Raw genomic sequence first — 14,900 nt, forward strand, 5'->3', positions numbered from 1 at the left:
AACACTGCCCCAGGATACAAGGTGGACTCAGTGTTCCATGTCATGTAACGAAAGAGTCAGGGGTTCTCGGTGCCCTGTTAGGGCCTGTTGTTCCTGGTTGGTTGGCAAGTCTGAGTGTTTATTCAGCACTGCTGGGAAAGCTCCCTGGCTTAATTCTGAGATTCCAAGCCATCCTCTCGTATCTCCCCCCACTCCCCCAGCTGGGAGAACTGGGAGAGACACGAGGACACACAGGGCAGGGGCTCTTCCCTGGGTGAGGTTTGTGTTTGGATTTCAGGCGTCGCTGATGGTGAAGTGTTCTCAGGGTTTTCTTTGTAATTCACATTCCTGTGTCTACCTCTTACTGTTTTGTCCAAAATTCTTGTATCCATATTTGGTGATTTGTCTCTCTGTTCCCACCCCCACCCCCAAGCCCCTCAAGGTGTCTGCCAAAATCCTGTATAACTCGTATCATCTCCCAAGCTGTTATAGTATATGAAGGCAAAGGATAATTTAGTTATTTTTGAATAAAGATTCAGAGGAAAAGTAAAAAAGTTGGGCAGGGGGTGGGGGGAAGTTTTCATACTCACTGCATGAAATAGACAATATTTCCTGAAACAGGAGATACGAACCTCAAAGAATTTAAAATAAAACATTCATTTTGTTATTTTTTTAAAGAAGGAAAACGAGGGGAAAAAAGTAGAATAGTCAGTCTTTTTATCGTAAGTACAGATGAAATTGATTAAACCTTAAAGACTGGCCTCCGCACACCCGGTTTATTAATTGAAGAATTTCCTCTTACCCGGAATGGGAAGTTCACATTAAAATCGAGCTTGCCCTGAGTGGTAGTGACACTTGAGAACTGAACATTTTCCACAATCCTATTTTCTCTTCAGTGCTAGAGGAAATCCTAAAATGGTTAAAATGGGGGGAAGGGGACTGAGGCGGGAGAGAACAGAAACTGTACATTTTAAGGAAGCCTTCTTTCATTTCCTTGTAAAGCATGAAATCAAATTATAGCTTATGGCCCACAATTATTTTATTTCTACATTTCAAATTCCATTTTCTGCTCTTTTTCACTGCTCTTGAACAGGAGTTGTACTGTTGTGCAAAGTCAGCTAAAAAGATTACCCTAGATAGACTATGACACGGTAGCTTAAAGAAGCAAAAAGGCAAAACTCCCTGGTTAGGTTGGGAGCCCTGTGGCCCTACAGAGCCCTCATGTCTGCTTCCGTCTGGAAAGGCGACATAAGCAGCCATCACCCCCCGGACTCCTTGGCCCTGACAGGAGCTTGGAAACCTCCACTCTTCGTGTGTCTTCCTGTATGAGGCTGACTCTGCCTCTTGTCCTCCCAGTGATCAGTGTCTACTTCATTGCCTCCCTAAGGGTGGGCCGCTCCTGGCTGACGATAAGCTGATGCCTGGCGCATCATTAATGCTCTGGCTTAGCAGGACTGAAGGTCATGCATTTTCCAGTTTTCTTCCAGTCCCTGGATTTAGTGCCAGCACACCTTTCCCTACCTCTCACTGACCCCTTTTCGGCAGAGTGAGTTCCAGGCTCAGTGCTTCAGCAGGCCATGTTATCCAGTTAACATCTAATAATGTTTTATTTATCTTTACAGTTAATTTCTCCTTAACGCAAATTTAAGAGTGTTGTACTTATGGTCATGTAAAGTTGTTTTTAATATAAGTGCATTTGAATTTTAAAAAATGATGTGATTTAAACATGCATGTGAGTAAATAATAGTAGAGGGAGTATCCATGGGCCTGGCAGAAATCATGAAGGTGGCTCATGGATGGAGAACCCCGGCTTAATTCATACTTCTTCCCTGATGTGGATCAGCTGTTTTGAAAACTTCTAGCCAAAGAGCTCTTTAATCATGTCTCCAGTTATCCATCCACATCTTTACGAGCCCTTGCTCTCAGGAAGTTCTCTTACAGATCTACCTGAGCTCCCTCATGCTTCTGTTGAAGATCACTTTATTTTGTATTTTCATTAGATAGGGAACATCCTACATTAGATAGGTCCCTACCTCTGACCTTGAGCATCTCCTTAACTTCCTCTTCCCTTAGCCTCATGGTGGGCATGCAGGCTCTTAGACTCTGGCAGACAGGCGATATTGCTTAGTATCATGGTACAAGTTCTCCTGTTGAGTTGGAGGTTTGGGTTCTAATCCAGTCCTCCAGTTTGTTAGCTGTGTGACTGAGGGCAAGTCACTTCAGATCCTTCAAATCTCTTCAAGTCTCAGCTTCTGCACCTGTGTGTGTGAATAATAATAAATGTTTCCTTCCTGGGCTATTAAGATTAATTGAAATAATGTGCCTGGTGCGTTCTTAGGCATGCAATATGTGTTCATTCTCTTTCTTCCTTTCCCCAATTCCCTGACCTGTAGTCATCTTTTTATTTATTTATTTATTTATTTAATTTATTTATTTTGAGACACAGTCTTGCTCTGTTGCCCAGGCTGGAGTGCAGTGGTGTGATCTTGGCTCACTGCAACCTCTGCCTCCCGGGTTCAAGCAATTCTTGTGCCTCAGCCTCCTGAGTAGCTGGGATTACAGGCACGCACCACCATGCCTGGCTAATTATTGTATTTTTAGTAGAGATGGCATTTCATCATGTTGGCCAGGCTGGTGTTGAACTCCTGACCTCAAGTGACCCTCCCACCTCGGCCTCCCAAAATGTTGGGATTACAGGCATGAGCCACCGCTCCCAGCCCATTTTTTTCATTTTTAAGCTTTTTATTTCAAAGTCATTTCAAACTTAGAGAAAGGCTCTAAGAATAGTACATAGGACTCCCGTATGCCCATCATCCTTGAGTCATCTTTGTGACCATGCTTGCATATGACAGCATGGTTTGGGTACAGCCAGACAGAGACTTAGGAGTTGCTCTCTAGCAAGGCTGACTGTGGTGCGAGGACATTTCCATGGATTCCTCCACTGGTCTTGCAGAAGGCTGAAACCTCATTAACAGAAAATCTTTATGACCACTAAGCAGACATAACTGGGTGTCTTCTCTCTGCTACCCTCCCACCCTGCCTTAGGTGGATTGTCTAACTTGTAGATCAAAGCTAGCCTCTTGACAAGTTTCCTAATAGGACAGGTACATACCTAGAGTTGTGTCTGAGATGATTTGATGTGTGCACAGATAAGGTGTTAAGGGACGTCAATCCCAGTGAGAAAGTTATTCCCACTTCAAGATTCTTTAAGTCCTTCTGATGACTTTAAGGAGATCTCAGGTTGGTGCTGGGAGCTCTTATACTTCTCTTAACATTGTAAGCTCAGTGCCTGTTACTGTAACCATGTCTGGCTAGAACTTAATAACAGTGTTTTACTTTTATTGTACTTCTTTTTTTAAACTTTTCACTTATGGTAAATTATGCTGGTTTTCCAGTGATATGAAGCTTTACTTTTACTTACTTACTTATTTATTTTATTTTATTTTTTTGAGACAGGGTCTCATTCTGTTGCCCAGGTTGGAGTGCAGTGGCGTGATCTTGGCTCACTGCAACCTCTGCCTCCCTGGTTCAAGTGATTCTCCTGCCTCAGCCTCCCATATGTCTGGGACCACAGGTGCACACCACCACACCCAGCTAATTTTTGTATTTTTTTTTTTGTAGAGATGGGGTCTCTCCATGTTGCCCAGGCTGGTCTTGAACTCCTGGGCTCAAGCAATCCCCCCACCTCGGCCTCCCAAAGTGCTGGGATTATAGGCCTGAGCCACTGCGCCCAGCCTGAAGCTTTACTTTTAAAAATAAATTGCTCTTGAGTCAGTAACGTATGTATGTACATAGTTCAAAATCTTAAAGGTACAAAAAGGTACACAGTAAAAAGTAAATCTTCCTTTTACCCCCTGCTTACCTAGTTTACTTCCTGGAAGCAAATTGCTATAACCATTTTCTTCTAAAGATTCCAAAGACACTTCATGATTTTTAAGCATGTTCTTTCTCCCACGGATTCTCTAGAAGTGGCAATATACTGTGCACACAGTGAACACACCAGCTCCGCTAGAGCTCTATTCAGTGAATAGTTACCGTGGTGTTTTTAAATAGCTGGGTCATGTTCTGTTTTATGTATATATCATGGTTTAGTTAACTACTTCCCTTCCAACAGGCAGTCAGGCTGGTTCTGAGCTTTTGCTCTTCCAGACACGTAGCAGTGAGTGTCCACATATGCGCCCCATGTGCACGTGGGTCACTGCTAGTCCCCAGGGGTGTTTGACGGCCATTTGCCAGCATGTGCTGCTCCTACCCCCAACCCCACCCCAGTGACAGGCAGGACTATCTGTCTCCCCTGTGTGGATGGGCAAAGGTTTGTTTGTTTGTTTGTTTGTTTGTTTTCAGCCGGAGTCTCACATTTTCACCCAGGCTGGAGTTCAGTGGAGAAATCTCGCCTCACTGCAACCTCCGCCTCCCGGGTTCAAGTGTTTCTCCTGTCTCAGGCTCCCGAGTAGCTGGGATTACGCAGCAACACCAGGCACACAACACCCCATCCGGCTAATTTTGTATTTTTAGTAGAAATGGGGTTTCACCACATCGGCCAGGCTGGCCTCAAACTCCTGACTTCAAGTAATCTGCCTGCCTTGGCCTCCCAAATTGTTGGGATTATAGGCGTGAGCCACTGTGCCCGGCCAAGAGTGTTACCAAATGTTTGAGGTGACTCGGCCTCCTGTATAAAACTTGGGTTCTGGAGCCACATAGCCTGACTTTGAATTCTAGCTCCCTATCTTTCTAGTTCTGCGACCTGTGACTTAATTTCCTCATCTGTAAATGGCGGGGGGCAGGGGTGGCGGTGACACAGTGTCAGCAGGCTCCCAGAATGTCAGGGCTAGGCAGGCCGAACACTCAACACGTTAACTCTTTGTATTATCATCAGTATTATTTTGTCAATACAGTAAGTGAAAAACAGAATTTCAGTGTACAGTGGTTTTAATTTGCATTTTTTTGTTACTAGTAAGGTGTGATGTCTTATCATGTTTGAGCTATTTTTATTTCTTTATGCCCCTGCTTATTTCTCTGACTTCATCTCCTTCCTCTTCCTCAAACGCATGTGGAGGCTTTGCACTTGTTCCTCCCTCTGTTGCCTACCAACTCCTTCTCCTCTGAGTCTGTGCCCAGATAGCTCCTTCTCAGTGAGGCCTCTCCTGACAACCTGATTTAAAATTGCAGGCCACCTGCTTCCCAGACAGCTCGGAGCCTACTTCTCCTGCTCTTTCTCCCCAGGATGCTTAGCCTCTCTGACCCTACTGTGAAATTCACTTACTGTGTTTTAATGTTTGCTTTTGCTCTACCCTACTGGACTGTGAGTTCTCGATTGCAAGGGGTAGGAACTGTTGTCTGTCTGGCCTCTCAAGTGTGCCAGCCACCAACTCTATGTCTGGCATGAGGGAGTGTTCAGTAAACGTGCTGCGTGTGAACTAGCTGTTGATACCATTTACATTTTTGATTGGATTGTCGCTCTTTTTAAAAAATCCATTTCTATATTTCTAATTTGAAATATTAAGGAAAACAGTCCTTTGTATGTAGTATGCATTTTAAGCTTCTCTCCCTTGTCACTGGACTTTATTGTATTTTCCTATACAGAGATATTTGGTTATTATATTGTTGAATTTGTCAGTGTTTCCTTTTTATTTTCTTGTATGTTTATTCTGTGTGTTTTGTATCTTACCTAGGTATTTTTTTACTTTTAAGATTATAAAAAAATTTTTTCTGACCCTTTCTTTTAGTACTTTTTTGGTTTTCTGTTTTTAGGTTTGAAACCTTGATCCATTTGGAATTTATTCTGGTGTTATGTGTATGGTAGACATCCAATTTTATTTTTATCTAGATGGCTACCCATTGTCCCTTTATCACAATTATGTGATTGTCCCTGTTTCCAGATGTGGACCTTGGGGTCAGAGAGGGAAAGATCCTTACGCAAGATTGTGCAGCCAGCAAATGGACTTGCATCCTGCCCTGCTCCCCTCTCCCAGCTCTGCGGGTGTTTTGCCATGAGTCTCTAGCATTTCTTGTTTTTTTGGCTTTGTTTCCTTTTGGCGGGGGTCCAGCACCTCTATTTGTCTGCTATCTTGTCCAGGGCCATTTATTTTTTGCCTTGATGTCTTACATGGACTTTCTTTGTTGTTCCTCCTGTTCCTCCACTGCTGACATGCTCTCATTGTTCACCCTGGCCTTTCTTCAGGTGGTGATGAATGTCTCCTTTGGCTCCCTCCTGCAGGACTATGCCTCAGGTTGTGCACTTTGTTCTCCTTCCTCTCTATCCTCAGGGCCTTGCCCACCTGCTCTTTGGGATGCCTTAGGGTTCCCAGAGCACTCAGGAATGCATGATTCTGGCCAAGAGGCAGCTGGTAATAGAAAAAGCAGAAATTTTGAAGTCAGACAGCCCTTGGTACTAGCGCTGCCTCTGCTGTTGACTGTTGGGCAATTAGACCTCAGATTTCTCTTTATGGAAATGGGAGGTCTCCTCTTCCAGGGGATAGTGGTGAGGATTAGAACTAATGCAGAAGTCACAAGCTCAAGTGCCTGTTGGGAGCCAGGCTAGTAGTACAAATGCTGGGGTGTGAGGCAATAGGGAATTGCAGGAACCAGGGTAAAGTTGGGAATGCATGCCTGTTCTCCAGGAGACAGCTGCTCCTCAGCCACATCAGACAAAGGCCCGGTCTAACCACATGTGCTAATTCATGGAGATTTTTATGTGACATTTCTCAAGTTGTAAATGTTGGCAGTGCATGCATATTCTAACAGGCACTGCACAGGCTAGACAATGCCCATTCCAGATCCTCAGGCATCTTTAAGTTGTCAGTTTGCAACCAGTGATGTGAAGTCCTTGGCTCCAATTCAGCTCTCAATCCACAGTGGCTGTTATTCAGGGTTTTTTGGGGTTTTCTTTGAGCTTGCTCTGTCGCCCAGGCTAGAGTGCAGTGGCATAGTCTCGGCTCACTGCAGCCTCCACCTCCTGGGTTCAAGTAATTCTCGTGTCTCAGCCTCCATGCCTACCACCATGCCCCGCTAATTTTTTTGTATTTTAGTAGAGACAGGGTTTCATCATGTTAGCCCAAGCTGTTCTCAAACTCCTGAGCTCAGGCAGTCTGCCCACTTCAGCCTCCCAAAGTGTGTAATGGCTGTTATTTGAATTGTGGCTGCTGCTTTTGGGTTTCTTGTCAGTCAGGCAGCACCCTGCAGTGTCCCTGCTGCACGCTGGGTCAACTCTGTTCCCACTAGTTACTTCCAGTTCTTGGAGTTCTTAAACTTCTTCTGGTCCATGTGGTATGGCATATCCTTTACCTGGAGACCAAGAAGCCAGGGTTTGACTCTTAATGCATCATGGGACCAGGACAGCAATGTCTAGTTCTGCCGGGTCAGCTTCTCCTGCTCAGGGGTCTCCCTGCAAGTCTGGTGGGATTTGGCCAGGATGTTTGTGGAGGAGCCCGCCTTTGCAGGGCAGTTCAAACAAAAAGGATGTCCTGCCCAGTGGTGGACACAGTGATCCAGGCTGTTGGCTGGCACTTACCAAGAAACCCCGTGAGGGGCCAGTTCCTGGGTCCACAGGAGTTGGGGGAGGCACTGTTTGTATTCACTCCATGCTGCCGTTAATACTCTTCCTCTTCCTCCTCTGGAGGGCACAAGGCCTTTGGGTATATGTGAGTCCTAAAGGAAGGAGGAGGCCAGTTCTTGAGCTCTTACTGTGCTGGCATAGTGATACTTGCAGCAGCTTGCATTTAGTGAGTCTGGGGCATGTGGCAGGTGCTGGGTGAGGTGCCCTCCTCCAACTTACGGTGTTGTCTCTGGCATTAGCATCTTCCAAGGAGGAATCCCAGGCTCCAGGAGGTCAAGAGGTGTACTTGCCCGAGGCTGTGCAGCTGGCAGAGCGAGATGCTTACCCTCTGCCCCCGCCTGCCTCAGAACTTGAGGTGGGCTTCCAAGCTGCCGCCCCATTCCTCCTGCCCACAGGCAGCACCCCTCTCTATGAATTCCTTGATCACATGCCTCAGATCAAAACATGCCCTCCCTCTGGGCTGTCTCCTCTGCAGGAACCTGAGTTTCCAACTAGAGTGGTAGACACCACTGTCAGTAGAAAACAGAAATGCAATTATTGTTTCTGTTTTACAGATGTGGAGATGGAGCACAGAGAGGGTGAATAGCTTTATAAAACTCCCCTCCATCTGAAACTGTTCATGAAAATGGTTATCTGGTGATAACAAGGACCAGGGTCCCCGGAGCCTTCTCCTGTGACTGGGGCCTCCTTTGGCCACCTGGTCCCCACTGGAGGGTCTGGGCCTGGCCAGGAGCCTCTAGCCTGTTAGACTCCTAGCACCTCCTGCAGTCGATGGAGTAACCTGGTGGTTGTTAGCAGCATGGGCAGCATGAATGTTTGGCTTCAGTGAGAGGGCTGAGCAGAAAGGCTGAGAGAGAGTGCATGAGTGTGGCATGCTGCCCTGTGCCCAGGTGGGTGCTAGGTCACAGGCACTGTGCAGGGCCTGGTCGTGACCGCCCTCCTTCTCTCCTCCCCTTTCCCCTTCCCCAACTCCATCAGCAGGCTTTGTCCACTTGTGTTTGCCTGGGGTCTGCCTGGACTAGTGGGGACAGCAGGCCTTGTTACAGTTCGACCAAGAGTGGTGGGGCCCAGGTTCAGTGCTCACAGCTGTTAGTACCAGCTCCTGCTTACTGAGGGTGCTTAGGGCTGAGTCTCTCCTAATCTTCTGCAGGAGGCATCTTTGTTTAGGTCCTGATTGTGGATGAGGAAATTGAAGCTCCTGATAACGTTGTGATTTGAACATATCCAAGCTTGGGGACCTCCAAGCCCTGCTCTTGCCACTTCCTCTTATTTGTGGTCCTTGTTTCCTTGGTCTTTAAAATGACCCTCTTGTTTAAGCCCCTTCCATTTCCAAATCCTCTGAGCCTGTGCTGAGGAGGACAGGCTGGACACTGCTAGTTAGTCCCACACCTTCCTGGTACCAGTAGGAATTTGAGAGGGAAAGTCCAGGCTTACCCTGTTTCAGGAAAACTGCAGAAGGAGGAAAACTAATTATCCTTAAAACTGATTTTCTCCTTGCTCTCTCTGCAGAATGGGCTGCAATGTGACTGAAGTCTTGCTGCCTTCCCATCCCCTGCCCTTGGCAGAGAGTCAGGGTTGGGACAGCTGCAACCTGTGTTGGATGGAGCCTGATCAATCCTGGGTTCTTGCCCCTAGTTGGGTGGCTTTGGGCAAGTTATTTAACCTGTCTCAGCCTCAGTCTTCTTACCTATATAATGAGGAGATAGGCAATACATTGAATAAATGAATAAAAACAGCTGCAAATAATAATAGAAAGCTCTCGCCCTGGAGTCTGAGAAGCTGTGTTCTGAGGTGGGGACCTCTGAAACCTGCCCGTTTTGTCCTGGAACACCCACAGGGGGCTTGTACAGAGCAATTGTTTTATTCTGGACATAAGATCTTGCTGCTCAGAGTTTCAGGGTACTGTTGTAGAGCAAAATCAGTAGACTGAGTTCAAATCCCTCTGAATCCTTGCTCCTTGACCTGACTTGGTTACTTCACCTCTCTAAGCCTTTGTTCTCTCTCTCTCTCTTTTTTTTTTTTTTTTTTGAGACAGGGTCTCACTCTGTCACCCAGGCTGGAGTACAGTGGTGTAATCAGGCCTTGACCTGCAGCCTTGACCTCTCTGGGCTTAGGTGATTATCCTACCTTAGCCTCCCGAGTAGCTGGGATTACAGGCATGCACCACTACGCCTAGCTAATTTTTGTATTTTGTATAGAGACAGGGTTTCACCATGTTGCCCCATGCTGGTCTCAAACTCCTGAGCTCAAGTGATTCACCCACCTCAGCCTCCCAAAGTGCTGGGATTACAAACGTGTGCCACCACGCTGAACCAATTTTTGTATTTTTGTAGAGACGGGGTTTCACTATGTTGCCTAGGCTGGTCTTGAACTCCTGAGCTCAAGTGATCTGCCCACTTTAGCCTCCCAAAGTGCTGGGGTTACAGACCCAGCCTGTTTTCCCATTTGTAATAACCACATTGCAGAGTTGGTGTTGAGATGTAGGTAAGAAGAGATGAAGACATGTAGACCACCACTGTGCATGTCATAATAGCAGATGTAGAAGTGAAAACCGTGGTAACAGCTAATATAATTGAGGATTTCATATGTCTAGGCACTGTTCTAAACTGTTTACATATCTGATCTCATTGAATCTTCAGTGCAATCCAATAACATAGGCAGTATCATCGTCCTTGTATAAGATGAGGAGCCTGAGGCACAGAGAGAGTTAATGTATTTGGCAAATGGTCATAATAGTAGTAGGATATTAATTGCCACTGCAGTTTTATATTGTTGATAAAATGTATTTACATTGTTCAATGAATATTTAAAAAGTCACCAGTCAAAAACAAATTTTGGCCAGGCACAGTGGCTCACGCCCGTAATCCTAGTAGCACTTTGGGAGCTGAGGTGGGAGGATCTCTTGAGGCCAGGAGTTCGAGACCAGCCTGGGCAACATAGCAAGACTCCACCTCTACAAAAAAATTTTTAAAAATAAGCTGGGTATGGTGGCATGCACCTGTAGTCCCAGCTACTTGGGAGGCTAGGGCAGGAGGATCGTTTGAGCCCAGGAATTCAAGGCTGCAGTGAGCTATGATTGCACCACTGCACTCCAGCCTGGGCAACAGTAAGACCCTGCCTCTAAAATTTAAAAAAATAAATAAATAAATAACAAATAATGGCACACATTTACCTACATAACAAACCTGGTCATCCTGCACATGTACCCCTGAACTTAAAATATAAGTTGGAAATAAAATTTTTTTTTCTTTATTTTAAATGTAACATTATTTCTCCTTCTTATAATGCCCATAGCTTTGACTTTAAAAAAAAAAATCTGATTTTGAGGTTGCTAAAATATGTTCAAAGTATAATGTTAAGTTTCTCCAGCTGAAATATTTTTTTCTGAACATATTTTATTCCTTCAGTCCCAAAAGGAAAATTACACCTCACAGATAACTTATGCTTTGTTAAATGCTGACCCTTGTAAGTTTTTCATTTTTTTGAAATGATTAAGATATATAATTTACAGAATTGGAAATTGTAATTTTTAAATGTACTGAGAAACTTTAACCCTATTATAATTATTCTGCAAATCTTTTAAGGATACTATAGTCAGTACAACTAGATGAAAAACTCTGATAGATTGGGAAATATAGAGGATCATTTATAAGCCTTGATTTTTTTGTCTTGTGTTTCCCACCCACTCACTCGCTATGTCCCTCTAGTCTCAGAGCGATTTCCTACCCTGGGTTCATGGGAATTGGGAAGGACACTGTTTGATTCATTCTATGAAACTACTGGGGATTTTGAAAAAGGCAAGATGGGCCAGTTGTGTCACTTCCTGTCGTCTGATCAAAAGTTTGATGAAGAAAAGAAAGTAACTGAGAGCTGCTGCCAGGCAGCAGGCAGTTGCCTGGTGATGACCCCGGGTTTCCAGTGCTACTCTGGTTCCCAGTGTGGCCAGTCAAGTCCCTCTGACCTCTGGGCTCCTTAGAAGTCCCTGGTGCTGGCTGCGCTGCACAGGGTCTGCTCAAGAGCCTGGCCTTTTGGAACAAAGACGGCTTGTGGATGCTGGATCAGGCTGCAGATGTAATCCCAACTGGCTCCTGAGTGTTTGGGTCCTATCTGTGCTTAGTTTTCTGGGTCTGTCAATCAGTTTCATTTCCCATCCACAGGATCTCAATAGGCGTGAGAAGCAAGAGGGCCTGATGCGTGGAGCACATGAGTCATTCCCCTACTGGATAGTTGACTGGATAGTTGTGTATACCAATAGGAAATCGACTGTTGAAGAAGAGGAACAGATTCCTGGTGAATAAAGTAGAAGAGGCAGGATATGGACATTTGCTGCATTAGTCCAACAACGATGTATTAAGCTGTGCCCAAGCTGGGTCTTGTGCTGTGAATACAGATTGAAAACCCAGGCCTTGGTTATGAACCCTCAGCGTGGAGCCGGGTCGGGCATCAAGGATCAGGGGCAAGTGAACCTGGGGCAGGTGTTCTGGGCAAAGCAGGAGCAGGGGCAAAGGCAAGGAAGGGAAAGGGGTGAGAGTCCACCTGGGTCCTACCTTGATCTTTAGATGGGAAGTGGGAGAGTTGATGGGGGGAGGGGGAGAGATTGTGAGCTGGGTCCCCACTGGGCAGGGCGGGCTGTGTGGCGTGGGAGTTAAGAACCTGGGCACTAGGGTTCAGATCTCTTCTCTGCCACCTACCTGCTGTATAACCATGAGCAGTCAACAGACTTCCCTAAAGCCTCGACTTCCTCATCTGTAAATTAGGGGCTAGGTAGTGGCAGGTGTTTAAGTTCTAGAGGGAACTTGGATAGTCAGAATTACTCTGGAGAAGTCCTTAAGGAACCCATGAGGTTGAGTGGCCTTGGTTCTGTGGGCACAGCTTTGCCCACTGGAGAGGGAGGCCTGTGGGGCCAGTGCAGGATCCATTCTGCTGTGAAGGTGGAGACTGGAAAATAGGCTGGGCCCCCAACGTGTTCCTCCCTCCTTGTTCCCTGCTGGGCTTTATCTCATCCTGCCTCAAGACCCAGTCTCACAGCCCTGTGGCCAGTTCCCAGATTTACTGATGGTTAGGACCTGGAAGACAGTTGGGTGTATCTTCTGGGTAGGGAAGGCTTGGGCTCAGCTTGTGTGAGGGAGGCATGAGTGTCATGGGGCCATGGGGAGAGGGCGAAAAGCCCAGGAAAGGGTTTGTGGAGCACACAGCATGGTGCTTGGCACAAGGTGAGTGGGAAGCAACTGGTAGTTAAAAAACAGGGAGCCTCCCAAAGCCACACTGGGGAGTCTTTTTTTTTTTCTTTTTTTTTTCCAGTGGACAGTGGGGCTCTTAGCATGAGAAGGGCATGGTCAGGTCTGTGTTTTATTGTATTATTTATTTATTTATGCACTTAAAATTATAATTTTATTTTAGAACAGATACTACACATCCCTGTTTAAAATGAAAAGGAACTGAAGAATGTACAGAGAATTTCCTTCCTACTCATCTTCTGTCTCCCAGCAGACAACCAAGTCATTAGTTTCTTTTGCATTCCCTCAGAGATATTTTATGTGTGTAGAAGCAAATACTTATTCAGTATGTGACACCCACACACGTGCACACACATACACACACATGTATACCTTATCCCCTTTTCAACACAAATCACACTCTGCACATTGTGCCTTGCCCTTCTCACTCACTCCGCCTTGGATATCATTCCATAGTGGTAGATAAAGAGCTTCTTCATTCTTTTAAATGGGTGTATAGTATTCTGTCATGGCATTATAGCATTATATTCTTATTTTCAACCTGTCCCCTGGTGATGGACATTTACCTAGTTTCCAGCATTAACTGTAACAAACATGCTGCTTGGCTGGGTCAAAGATTATGTGCCTCTGCAGAGGTTATACCAGTTAACCCCCGACCCCCGCTCCTGCCCAGCAGTATATGAATCAGTGATATATTTTTAGAAAGTGCCTTTGGGAAGGCTGTTTGGAGGATGGAGTTTGGAGGGCCACATCTGAGCTGCAGCAGCCCATTAGGGACTAGCCAACATGAGCCTGCCATGGGCTATGGGAACTGGAGCTGGAACAGAGAAAGAGTCCAGAGGAGAGTTGGTAATTCAGTAGCTATGAGAGGGAGTCTATCAGATGAGTCGAGCCTGTTTTTAATAGTCTGTCCTGTTCATGGTAGATGATAGAGTCAGTGTCCATCCCCTCTGTGGCTGTAGCAGAGACCTGGGCCCTCCTGCCCCTTGACCTGGCAGAGGAGATGCTGCTGCTGCTGCTGTGTGCACCTGAGCCTAGCCCTGTGGCACCAGCTGGCAGGATGAGGAGAGGAGGCTGGACAGGGAGAAGCAGAGTGGGAGACAGGAGGGTTGGGGCATGCCTAGGTCTGCCTGAAGTCAGAGAGACACACCGTTCTGTGGGAGGCCAGAGGAGTGTCACAGGACAGGGGTGACCAAGAGGCCTCTTGGAACAGTGGGAAGAATTCTTCAGCAGTGGTGTCAGGAGCCCAGATTTCTAGTGTCTTCGATACTAGTTGGCTGTGTGATCTAGAGCACATGACCTAGACCCATGTCTCTGAGTCTCCATTTCTTCATCTGAAACATAAGTTTACTGGAGATTAAGTAAGCTGACCTAGTGTGCATAGTCAGAGTGCCCGAAAAAAGAAAGGCCCTCCCTCCTCCATGCCTTCCCTCTATCCCCAGCAGTGGGATAGGATCAGCATCATCAGAGTCATTCACAGAGCAGTCTCCTCTGCATTGCCAATGACCATAATCCGATCCCGAGAAATGCTTCATGGGCATTCTTATGAGCTGAAAATGTAATTATTCTTCATTTTAATAGGGAAAATGTTTGTATATTCCTGCAGTACGAAGTTACACGCTTCTTGTTGAAATGACTCCAAATCCCGTTAAAAAGGAAACAGTCACTTCACTGGCTAACATTATGTTCCTGACATGATTTATAGCAGTTTCCCTTCATTCACTTTCTGTAACTTGTCTGTCTACCTGCTGTTGTTCAGCTCAGGTGTGCTGTACAGTAGGATGATGCTCACAAGCGTGCACGCACACACACACACACGCGCACACAAATGTTCAGTACTTAGCGATTATGACACAGAACCTTAGATGCTCCTAACACCCCAGAAGGAATAGGAGTGAGCCGTAGCACTGTGAGGAAAAGATGCTGTCCACTCCCCAATTCTCCCTCTTCTGCCCCCTCTACTTTCTCAGTCTTCTCTCATTTCTTAGCAAGGGCAAGTATCTAGCCATTTGCCAAGCCTAGTACGAAACTTTTTTTTTGCCCCCCTGCTGAGACATTTCTTCCTCTGTCAAATGGAATGAAAGTGATAGGATTGGTGCAATAGAAAGGCACGGGTTTTGGAGTTAGAC

At 46.0% G+C, this 14,900-nt stretch overlaps 1 protein-coding gene across 2 annotated transcripts in view; it reads left to right on the forward strand.

Annotated features, from left to right (window-relative positions):
* Window positions 1-14,900, forward strand: part of EEFSEC (eukaryotic elongation factor, selenocysteine-tRNA specific) — a 256,685-nt gene that overhangs the window by 78,165 nt on the left and 163,620 nt on the right. The window lies entirely within an intron of this gene.

This window comes from Gorilla gorilla, chromosome 2, assembly GCF_029281585.2.
Source record: "Gorilla gorilla gorilla isolate KB3781 chromosome 2, NHGRI_mGorGor1-v2.1_pri, whole genome shotgun sequence".
In the NCBI taxonomy this organism is placed as follows: Eukaryota; Metazoa; Chordata; class Mammalia; order Primates; family Hominidae; genus Gorilla; species Gorilla gorilla.